Raw genomic sequence first — 12,549 nt, forward strand, 5'->3', positions numbered from 1 at the left:
TACAGCAGACCTCCTCCTCTACTTTGAGGGCAAAATGTCACACAGAGGGAGTAAGAGAGAGCCATAGAGAAAGAGAGAATCTCTATCTGGTCCCTTCCTTCTTTTCTTTCATGCTGCCAGCCTCTCATCCATCAATCTATCCATCAATTTATCCTCCGATCTTTCTATATCAGTCCCTCTATCCAGCCAAGGGACAGCATTTGTCAAAAGAAGAGCAGCCTCTCTGCTATGCAGCACTGATCATACACACACACAGGAACACACAAATACACACACACACACACGCCCACCCCTGCTGCCTGCCGACATGGTACAGGCTGTGCATTGAGACAGCCCCAGCTGAAGCAGTAGCAGTGAGTGTGCAGCTTAGCAAGTCTCCACACACACACGCACACCTACACTCACTCACACACACATACACACACACATACTGCACACAGCCGTGGTGGTTAGTTCACTGCTGCATGTGCCGTTGCGTTATCGTTTTAAGGTGGGAGGATTTTCACATCACAGTGATGCGGTGATAACCTTGCTGCCATGTAAGTATACACTGCTCTTGTGTAAAGTGTGAATGAATGAATGAACAGCTTATATGTTTTGTCTGGTTCTGTTTTTTTCATTCTGTTGGCGTAAACTGATTGCATGCCCGGAGGCTGTGATGTGTGAATATGGATCTGTACACGTTGGTCTGTGTGCGTGTTTTATGGATACGGAACATGATATTGTAACCCTCTGTCAGCAGGCAATGTAGCTGAGAAGCAGGTGATCTGCCACAGAGGGAGGGGAGAAACAAGGGAAATCCGTTGTTGAAATAGTTCTCCTGCAGAATAGATTCATGTTTGAAGATCTGATTCATCTCTGTGAATCTATCTGCATATAGATGATATGTTGTTGCACATTCAAATGTTATATCTGCATGAACATGTATTTCATGCATGTTGTGTAGGTCCATGCTCTATTTAAACAGATTTTTGGGAGAAATCAAATCCTCATGTCGTGTAATTGCTCTAGATAAAGATGTTCTATGTCACACCTTCTCACTCAGGCAGGCCATCTGTTGGCAGCATGAAGTCTGCGGTCGCTCTTCTCTGTCACACTTACGGACTGGTTCTGTCATAGCAGCAGGCTTCGCTGCCGTAACTGATCATGTGTGTTTGCTGGCTAGCTGTCTTCGCCGCATTAGCTAACTGACTACTTGGCATGGTGACTGGATTAATGGGGAACATTATCACCTCTCCTCCTTGATCAGTCTGCTGTCTGCTTTTCTGGTTGGTTGGTTATCTGGCTGATCACAGTCAACGATGAATCAGTAATTGCACTGGGTGGTTAGTTGAATGTTTTTGTGCGTGTCCGATCAGCTAACTGATCATGACATCAAGTGACTGATGGGGTCACTTGCTTGTTGTCTGTTTGGTTGACTTAAGTCAGATCAGTAGACAGCTAGTTAGTCAGTCTGTGCACCCCCCCTCTGCAAAAAAAGGGGAAATCCATTCGGAGAGTAGTCGTAGGCAGTCACTCAAACAACCAGTCGGCCATCTACTTAGCCACCAAGTTGTTCAGTCATTCATACATTCCTTCAGTCAGCAATTCGGTCGTTCAGTCATACATTTAGTCAGTCAGCCACACTGTTAGACAGGCTGTCATAGGAAATTGATTGTGCCTCTGTTGGGGCTGGGATGACTGTGTGACCTCAAGCATCAGCTCCACTGCACCAAGACAGCCAGACAGCTCAGAAGCAGTGTGTCAGTCCTCTTTATGTCCCTCACTCTTTCTCTCACTCCATTTCTTCATGTCCCATGGTAAAGCACACAATATATTCCGTACATGTGATGAGACATTCATATTCACTAAAGTGCACACAGAGGAATGATGAAAATGAGCTGCAAAAAAGCAGTGGAAACAATTCTATACCATCTTTCCCAGTATCCTCTAATACATCATGATCTTAACTCAGTTTTAGATATGAAAACCACACAATTATGGTGTTATAGGATAGTGGTATATTCCAGTACTCTTTCTAACCTCAGGATGGGTAAAACAGCCACCACGTGTAGTTTACATTTCCCCTGTATAACTGTATTAGTACTGTATAATGAACTTTAACCAGCTGACCTCCTGCAGTTTTGAAATACCAAGGTCCCTTTTTCCATGCAAAAGCATACTATGCACACACACAAAAATGTACGTCTCCAGCATGTGATGCTCCTGAAATGCGTCATGATATTTTAAATGTGATTTAACAGTCATTACAAGAACAACAGATGTTGACATGAAAAACCAACAGCCTACAAAGAAAATCCATACCTTGCTCTGCTCTGTCATATCTCATATTGTCACGAGAGAATCTGTTGGCGTCGCAGTACATTAAAATTTGCTGTGTCATCATCACTTCTGTGTAGCATAGCGACAAACATCGTACTAAGGCAGACTTGACAGTCAGTTTTCCACCCCAAAAAATCTTTAAATAGAAGACTTGAGCCAAGGACAGATTCAGTAAGTATTGATTTATTTCTTCTCGTCTTGTTGGTAATAACAAATGACAGGATGAGAATGATAGATGATGCATGGTATCATTTTGAATAGCTCATTTTGATTTTGTTAGCCTGTAGGTAGAAAATAGGAGGGGAAAGAAAAGGAGAGGTGTGGAGGGGGAGGGGGGGGGGGTATAGTTAGCATCTGAGAGGGAGAAGGCTGTCGTGCTGTTTAAATTCAATTCTCGCTCCTAATTCAACCTGATGTTCAAATGTAATGAGGTGGACCTTGATTCTTTTTTACTGACCTGAATCACTAAAGATAATGGCTGGTTATGTGCTGTTCAGATTTTACAGTCCAATTGAGGAAAATGTAAGATTTAGGGCTTTATAAATAAAAATGACTTAAAACATGTAATGTGCTTACCAATACCCTCAAAACCTAAAATTACCAAGTGGATTGCCTGCACTCCCCCAAGAGTCATCTGGACTAATGTTATATGTATTTTACTGTATGTGCAACTTATAAACACCAAGTTATATAGTGTATATACTTTTAGTTTCAATGCTCAGACATTTTGCTCTGACACCAACCTGTCAAAAAGAGGTTTCCTGTTCTCTTAGGAGATAAAATATTTTGGATTTTAGAAAACCTTAGAAAATGTTACTCAGATAAACTCAGCTGGGTTGAAAGGTAGCATGTGAGCAACTGTTGGCATGGAATTGACATTGATACTCACTTGCTTTGAGTGTAATGTCACATTGTTAACCATAATTTACAATAATAGGGATCTCTGTTTCTCGTTAATGTTATCCAGCTGACTTGAAGTCACACACACCTGTTATGTCTGAATCTGACAGCATAGAGTGTGTTTGTGCATGTGTGACACAGACACAGTGACTAACAGCTCTATAGAATTATATTTTTTGTGTGCTACCTGGCGAATGGCTGAGGAGGTTTTTAGAGTCGTCATAAGTTTGAGTTGCTCCTTAACACATTTATACTTTTCAGTGTGTGAGGGTAAACACATTCACTTTTTTGTAGAAGTTGGTTTAAAACATTTTTTTCCTTTCTGTTCATGCAGTGTGATGGGAAATGAGAACATGGGTGGTTAACCTTATTGGGCATGTTTGATGAGCAGGTGTAAATGGCATAGTGCTAGTTGGATTCTCAATTTCATCATGAAATTAATTTCAAATTAACCTGGAAGAGCAGTACATACCATTGTCTCTTCAATTGTCATTTTTCACCTGTTAACATTGAAATACACATCAGATACAACTATTATTGAGATAAAGGGGTTGTTGGAGTTGAGCAGCCTGTTTTCTGACACAGTTTCTCTTTTTATACTACCACTGGGGACACCAGAGTCAGAAATGTTCAAATCATACAAGCAGTTGTTGATTGGATGTGCTACACTTTCACAATAGAAGATGTGTTTTGACATGCGTTTCAGCGTCACTGTTTGCATTTGGTTCCTGCCTAGAGCAAGTGGTAAATCCAGTAAAAACTGATGATATCAGCTTGTTTTACATCACCACCAGCTCATACTTTGACAACATGTGACACATTATAGCTATATTTGCACTGCAATAAAAACAAACCTGTGTTACTGTGCTGTACTTTTTTGTTTGCCATTCAGTCATAGAGATTTTTCCACCTACAGTGTAATTGCAAATGTTAACTGATGTTTCTAAAATGGTGGTTTAAAAAGGTAGATACATTTTCATGTTAACAATCCGTGATACAACATGGGCTGATTACATGACACTTGTGATAAGTGTGATGACATGTGGTGTGAAAAATACTGATTTGATACAATGATACCAAACCATAAGGGTACCATTAATCTTAAGGTTTGCTGTCTTTATGTAAGGAGCACCTAGGCAAGATATAAAATGACTAGTTACCTGCTCACTCCTTTCAAGTTATTTTTTGTACTCCTCTGCTCTCCTCCTTGTGTCTTTAGCCCCCTCCTAGCAGACTTAACCTGCATGTGTTGAATTTAATTAGACCAATGATTCCCTCATGATTTGAACAGGCTCATCTGGAGCAAGGAGAGGGCCTCAGCAGTCTTTTTTTTCCTTCTGTCTTTCATTGACCTTGCTGCAGAAAGTTAATGTGTGTGCACACGCGTGTGTCGGTTTGTGTCTGGGTTAGTATTAAAAAGCAGAGATGTGTGATCTCCCTTAGTAAATAGATTGAAATAAATGCATGGATGGGTGTATGGCTGAAATGTTTGATATATTATATAGCCTTTACCTGTATACTCAATCTACTGAAAAGACAAAAGAGTTCACTGTTAGTCAGTCCTCTAATTTGTGACGTGGATGATACTTAATTAAGACATTCAAACTGTGTGACACTTAGTCATATGCTTATCCATTACTGCTTTGGAACATCTGAAAAATAACAGAGTGCAGCTGTTGCTAATTCAGGATGAAATGGGATAAATGTGTTCTGGTGGACTAAAATGCCTACTGGTGAGTCTTTTGTAAGCCCTCTCTTTTGTTCTATTAACAGCAGATAGACGTGCTGTACTGTGTGCATACTGCAGCCTATATTACACCATTTCAGTTCCTCCTTATCTCCCTGTAGACAGCTGAATTCAAAGCTAGTTTATCTTTCTAGGCCTTATGCCTGTTGTCCTATTTTTCAAAGGGACCTCGAACATCACTATCAGTCCTTTTCTTCCCATGTCTGAACCAACGCTTCTCCTCCAAAAAACAATGACACAAATTCTTCACAAGGGCCGGGAGTTTGGTTGGTCCTGTATGCTAGGGGGCAGCATCACACAGAAAGTTTACGGATGCCAAATCACTAACACGTCAACCCCCACCCAGCATAGGATCCTAACACTCCAAATGTTGCCCTGTAGGAAGAATCGGGCATTATATAATGAACCACTTGCAGGCAAAGCGGCGGGCAGGCATACAAGAGGCAAAAATTTCAAAGCAAGAACAGGCAGACAGGCAGGGTTGTTTATTTAAATGCAAGTAGGGAAAGTGGTTAAAATAAAAGAAGTCAATGTAGACAGTAAGAGAGGGACAGAAACAAACAGATCAATAGGGCAAAAATGCTACGAAGGTATCAAGTTAGAATGGTGAGAAATGTGCTGATTTAGTGACCGTCCTTCTGGTATGACTGATGTTACAACCCAAAGCAGATGATGTAAATGTTATCTGATTTGTTAGGCCAATTCTGGCCACTTTTTGCTTATTGTGGCTGATGTTCAGGATCAGACAGAGCCGGCGTTAGTTTGGAACGATGTCAGACCGTTGGCACAAATTACCTCGTAGTGTTGAGGATTAGAGGCTTTATTCACTTGCCTTCCAGTCCATCTGAGAGCATCAGTATTATTTTGTTTAGTATCAATATTGTTTTGGGCAAGTCTTAACAGCTTGATGTAATGGATATTCTAAAATCCTAAAGGAGACAGTCAAGGAGAGCTCAGGGTGAGAAAGGGGGAAAAGTAGAAAAATAGAGCCGACTGATATTTCACCTCTTTGTTTGTTTGTGTTATATTTTTTTCACTGCACCACAAGTGTGTGTTTTTTGTGATGCTTAGGAGATGATGAAGGGGTTGGAACTCGAGTAGTGTGTTATCGCCATCTTCACCTTGTCATCGGTTGTGTGCTTTCCACATCAAACTGTGTTTGTGTGCTATTTCTGCTCGTGTGTGCTGTTTCTGCTCATGTTTGACAGCTGAAACGTATCAATGTCAGTCAAAAAGTGTGAAATTTAAAGTGTGTGATCCAGTCATTTCAGTTGATTTTATTTCGGTACCTTAGTAAATGGTCTGCGAACGACAAGTCAAAGCGCTGTACAATACATGCCACATTCACCCATTCATACACTGATGACGGAGGCTGCCATGCAAGGCGCCAACTGCTCATCAGGAGCAATTTGGGGTTCAGTATCTTGCTCAAGGACACTTTGACATGCAACTAGGGGGAGCCGGGATTTGAACTGGTGACCTTCCAATCACTAGACGACCCGCTCTACCCACTGAGCCACAGCCGAGAGTATCTCGAGACTCAAAATTTAATCTGCAAATATGGATGTACTTTTCTGTTGTTTTCTTTTTAAATGCCTTTCCATGAGTGCCCAATTAGTTGCACAAGTTGGACTTCTTCTGTAAGAGGCTGTATCATGCGTTTTGATCCCTGGGTGTTTTTACGAACACAGATTAAGCACCTTGTCATGCTAAAAAGCAAGAGACTGCTTAAATTTAAAAAAAAAAGTTCACGTTCTAGGAACAGATGAGTAATCTGAGGTCAGGACCGTGGCCCAGGGGGAAATGAAATGGAAGACGATGGGGGTCAAACTCATTTAGTTTTTAACAAGTGGGTTTTGTTTTTGCTGACACAGATAATTGCTCTGGCTAATTGGTATACATGTAGGTAGAACCATCATGAGTAATCTTGTTATACAGTAAGTGGATAAGTGCTCACCAAACCACAAATATTATCATCATAATTATGATAAGTGATTAGCAAGCTCTTGACATTGGAAACATTTCTGAAGGTAGCCTGAAAACACACACGTATTTTGTTTTGTATGCAAATGTGCGGGCTTGTGCATGCCAGCACTCTTGTGCGTGACTTTGCAGATTTCTTTTTCAGTGACATTTACAGAGGGAAGAACATGGCTTCCCAATAGAAAAATTGTTGTGGGCCAGACCAGGTCCACACCAGCTACATTTGTCTGGCCCACATACCATGTGGAATGATGGTGCTTGGGTGGTCTGCTCCTGGCCACATATCAGCCAAGAGTGATCTGAATTAACCAGCAGTGGCCCAAATCTGGGCCATCATGCGAGTGAGCCAGATGAGGATGTCTGGTACAGTTTTGCTATGTGGGTTAAGTTCTTCCCCTCCCTTTCATCAGCGCATACTGTTCGTAACCTCTTCTGACCATTTTTCCAGCTGCCCAAAAGACAGTGTGGCAGAAGTTACATGACTGAAACAAAATGAACTGTGTTTGACATTAATCACTTTTCATCTAAATTCCCTATATACATGCTATGCTTAGTCCAAACCTAGATGGAATTAGTGTTGGAAGAAAAACAAAATCAGTCAGTCTGTGTGTTAATACTCATGCTCATATGAGTATTCAGAGCTGTTTGTATACCATTACTATTAGATCATGGATTCAACCCAAAACCTGGACTTGAGATTCAGTCTCTGCCTCATTACACACAGGCTTTGAGCATTCAACCTCGAAAATGATGATGAGTCAGTCTGTTTTGCAGGACTATTCTTGGTTAGAAACCCTCTTAAGCAAGTGTCACACTCAGTGCCATTACTATGCTGTGAGCCATATTACATGTGGACTGCACCATGTGTCACGCTGTGTGTGGATTAGTAAAATCCCCATGAGCACATTTGTCATCCACTTGTTTGATGCATTATTCACTGAAGGTAGTGACTGTGGTGGGGAAACAGACTCAGGTTTTAGGTTTGACTAGGATGCAAGTGGTTATGATACAGAGGCTGGATGGGACTGCGGAGTACAAAGGGACAACAGGGGAAAAGGTAGACCCTTGTGCATTTTTCTTACGTTTTTTGTGCGCAGTGTTTTAGCTGAGTCTGCCAGACATTGTGCTGATGACATTTTTTTCTGGCTCTAAGGTAGAGATATGTATTTCACCGGGTAAGTGATAACACTGACCTGCTGGTGGTTCCTTGTCAGAATTCTTACTCAGGCCACCATGAATTTCTGTACCAAATTTTCTGGAGATATTTTGTTCTAGTCTTAAGTAGTAGACTGTAAAACCAAGTGACCTAATTGGACATCGTCATTCCTTTTTATCTGCTTGTATGACTCAAAAGGCAGACTGCTCTCTAAATGAGTCAATATTAAAAGGTATACCATACGTTAAGTTTTATCACACTGTATTCTGTCAGAGGAGACAGCATGGAGTCCCACCAATTTAGCTCTCTGAACAAGAGTCCCGTCTTGTTCCCCTTTACCTGTTATGTACTTGGCTCTGATTCATGAGTACTTTAATGCTTTACTGCGCTGTTTGGAGTGTAAACAGTGAAATAATTTTTTTATCTTCTTGGCTTTCGTTACAGGAGTTTCAGGAAAGACTTACAGTACCTGTTTCTTTTCCCCCCCAAAGACGAGATCAATGTTATTGATATTTTTTCTGAAAAGATAAACTCATCCTCTTTATCCTGTAGTTTCTGATATCAAGTTTAATTCTTCTGCTTCTATTACTGTTTATTGTTCATGCCTTTCTTTCACCATACACACATAAAAAAAACTAATAAAACTACTGAACAGCCAAGCTTTAGAGAAAGACATTAAAGATGGAAAATGTTTTTCTTCATTCCTCTCCCCTCATCTTAAAACCAGGGCTCCACTCCCCTGAGTTACTGTGCGTGGTGATCGACAGCTAGATGACATGGCCTGGAGGGAAATTGGCCCAGGAGTCTAGTGTGATTTGAGAATTCAATAACAGATAGAAAAACTGCTACTCCTCATTTACAGGATCATCTCTTACAGAGCCTGTTAAAGCACCAAAGCATCCTCAATACTATTAAACTAACAATACACCACTATTCATTATTAGATCATTATGCTCTGACAACATTTGGGTTAACTAGTTTTTCAATAATTATCTCTCTTTCATGCTACATTTGCTTCTTACATTTCAATATGCATGGCTATAAAATGCCCATATTTATTCGGTAACAGTTGTTATTGTGCATCCACATCGCCGCTCCAGGCAGGATTGCACTCTCCATATCTGACTCCACAGCCTGACAATCTTGCTTACGCTGTATAATGCCATTTATACCCAGGACAAGTATTCAGGTGGCCATGAATACAGTAGAGCTTCTTATGACAGCAACAAGGACAGGACAATCAAAGGTGGTTAATTGATGCAAATTATCAAACAATAAAGCACTTTTAATAAAAAGATGTTTCATTGAAAGGAAAAGAGACAGGTTACAAGCTAATTTGCAGGGGAATGTTAAGCAACGAAACAAAGAGCAAGGTGACATGCGCGTTCTAGCCAGGATCAGTGTTGTGCGCTGCAGAGGCAGAAAAGCAAAGGAGGCAGGTGGAAGTATGGAGAGTGAGGGAGAGATGAGTTGCCCACAGTGGCACAACTTAACACATGATCTAAGCACTACTTGTCCTCTTCAGGAAAGGATTTTTCATAGATGTGAAACATGGGGTCCATTAGGGCTTCTCTATTTAGACCAAAGGCGTGTATCGCTCAGTGTCTTGTCCTCCATCCTGTAACCCAGTCAGCTCACAGCTATAGCATATCATCACCAGCTCTCACTTTCTCGCTTACAGATCTCACTCTGCAGTGACACACAGCAAACCCCGCAGCTATCAGGGTTGCCTGGCTTTTCTTTAAAACTACCCTCACAATCTATAAGCCAACATAGGCTAAGCACACATACACATGGATGTATGTATTTGTACTTGTCTCTTTTTCTCTCTCCTTCTCTCTGACTCATCCCTCTCTCTCCTTTTTTTCCTTCTCCTTAGTCTGATATGAGTTGGAGCCGCAGTCCTTTTTCAAGCTCCTTCATTCGTTTCCAAAATAACCTTTTTACTCGTCAGAGTCTGTCTGCTGCGCTTAGTTAGCATGACAACTGCTTTCAACCCAATTACAGAGCACTGATGGTGGCTGAAAGGAGGCACTCCATGTGGTTGTTATATAACAATTCACCTCAGAGACAATGTCAGTTAACGCGCCTTTGGATAATGTATTGCAGTGCAGCTGCTATCTAGTGTGTCTGCGTGTGCTTGGGGATTCCCTTCACATTGTCCAACTGCTCCTGCTGCATAGCTGATATTTATTATTTTATTTCCCATGTGTTTTTTGTAGCCTTAGACAAATTTAGTATATCAATATATCAAAAGAATAGAGAAAGAGAGAAATATACAAAGACAGCTTATCCAGTTTATTTGACTTCCCAGGCATCACTGAAACATACACAGTATGTGCTCCGACACACTGTTGTCAGGTCATGCACAAAGTAAGCCTTCATTTTTTATTATCTCTGCCTTCTGCACCAAGAACCAATCAGGGATCATGGACTTCACTAACATACACAGGCAGCAAGGAGAGGACAGACAATAATCAGCACATTCACAATCTAATCTACTGTAAATGCTGTTATTGTGAAGCTTCTATTTTTAATATAACAGTTAGCTGGCGATTTCCATTTCTGAGGCTGTAGTTTGTGGTGATTTTGTGAAGATTTCATTACATCATAAGCTGTCATAAGATGTTATTTTGTCCCTCCCACATGAATACCTTGTGCAAATAAGAATGTGATCACTGCCTTTGAACATGTTCTGAAATGAAGCCCTTCATGTCATGACACAAACCCATGAGCATTGGCAAACCTGTCACCAGAAATTATCATGTGCAGGTGTGCAGAGCAGCAGTGAAGTATCCTGTATTATTATTTGTCACAGGCAGGGGGGGCTGTTTGCCAGTGCTGCTGCTGCTGCTGCTGCTGCTGCTGGTGGTGCAGTGGGCACAGCTCATACCTCAGCTCTGCCTCTCTGTGCTCAAGGACATTTTGAGACAGACAGACGGAGAGTGCGCATGGATTCGCTGTGGAGGACAGAAAGCTACCCACTGCATGTCAGACCAGGAACTTTTCATCAAAGAGAAAGCAGCAATTATGCTAGAGCCCCATTTCATCATTAACACATGTTCATTATAAACAGAACGCAGAACATAGGGATCCAGCAGACAAATCTCTAGACACAATACACAGAGAAATACAAACGAAAGGTAAAATCAGTGCTAACGCAGAAGACACAATATTGAATTGCGCATAATGTATAAATATGTTCAAGCCTTTTCTGAAGATGAATATAGAGACTGTGATGATGATGTCAGAAAGACACAATTATGTAAAGCTGCCTGATGGTATTTTTTTGCTGTAAAACATTATAGAATATATTGATATTAAAAGGGAACCTCAAGCTAATGACTTAAAAGTATACCACGGGAAAATAGTCAAGGTGACATCTGTGTACATCAGTGTACTGTATACACCTGTGTTTTTAGAAATATCAACTGAGGCTGCCAATGTAACACTAACAGAATACAATCTGCAGGGTTTCTCTGTGGCATTTAGAATGACTGATTTCCGTTTAATAACTAAAAATATACCATTAAAATGAAAAAAGCAATTATTTAAAAGTCTGAAAAAAGCAATAGTTGGAAACGATTCCACAACATATTGTTTTGTACAGACGACAACTGTTTGGTAATGCTGCATTGGCTTTATGTCAGCAGCCCATTTTGTTGATCCCTTTGTATTTTTTTCAATAGTTTCGTCATGCGTCAAACGCTGTACAGTATGGTGGTCAGATGGTCTTAACATCTGGCCACAGAGCGTCACAATTTGATATGGCTAGATCCCATATGGTGCTCAAGTTCATAAAGTCCAATTAAGTGTTTGTACACTTGAGGTAAAAAGCTGTTAATTATTGCAAAATCTTCACTTTTTCCTTGAGTGTTTGATCATGTGTCACTCATTGCTCACTGTCAAGCCATGGGGAGCATGCCAACAATTACGATGACAGACTGGCAAGTAGGCATCGAGGTAGACAGCAGGGAAGTGTTTTACTCAGCTACAGATAGACAGATAAGCAGGATGACCACACAGAGATTGATGGGACAGTATACAGACGGATAGACAGCTACAAAGGCAGGTATGGGAGCAGTAGTTATGGAAATACTGGACACAGAATGTTTTTGTTTTTTTGCAAGATGCTAACAAAATCATGAAGAGCTCCATAACCTCAACACTTGCTCACCCTTTGATGTTGATTTTTTTCAACAGTGAGGAGGAACCCGTTTTGACACACTGGCTTCATCATGGTTTTGTCTGTGAATGCATACAAAACACCAACAATAGCACTACTTAGAGCTGCCCTCCTTCTCCGAGGAAGGAAGAAATCAATTTTGTGTGTACATATATGCATGTTAGTGTGTCTGTATATGTGTGTGTGTGTGTGTGTGTGCATGTGCATATTTGTGTGTTTGCACTGTATGAAAAGGAGAACATCATTTGCTTTGAA

The 12,549-nt window shown here is 40.9% G+C and overlaps 1 protein-coding gene across 11 annotated transcripts in view; it reads left to right on the forward strand.

The window, feature by feature from the left end:
• Positions 1–302: 302 nt before the first annotated feature.
• atp2b2 (ATPase plasma membrane Ca2+ transporting 2) overlaps positions 303–12,549 on the forward strand; it is an 86,807-nt gene continuing 74,560 nt past the window's right edge. For all 11 annotated transcript variants that reach the window (XM_030419529.1, XM_030419531.1, XM_030419533.1 and 8 more), the window contains exon 1: positions 303–539. The gene's annotated coding sequence lies outside the window, so the exon portion shown is untranslated. The remainder of the gene's footprint in view (positions 540–12,549) is intronic.

Source organism: Sparus aurata, chromosome 6 (genome assembly GCF_900880675.1).
Source record: "Sparus aurata chromosome 6, fSpaAur1.1, whole genome shotgun sequence".
Classification (NCBI taxonomy): Eukaryota; Metazoa; Chordata; class Actinopteri; order Spariformes; family Sparidae; genus Sparus; species Sparus aurata.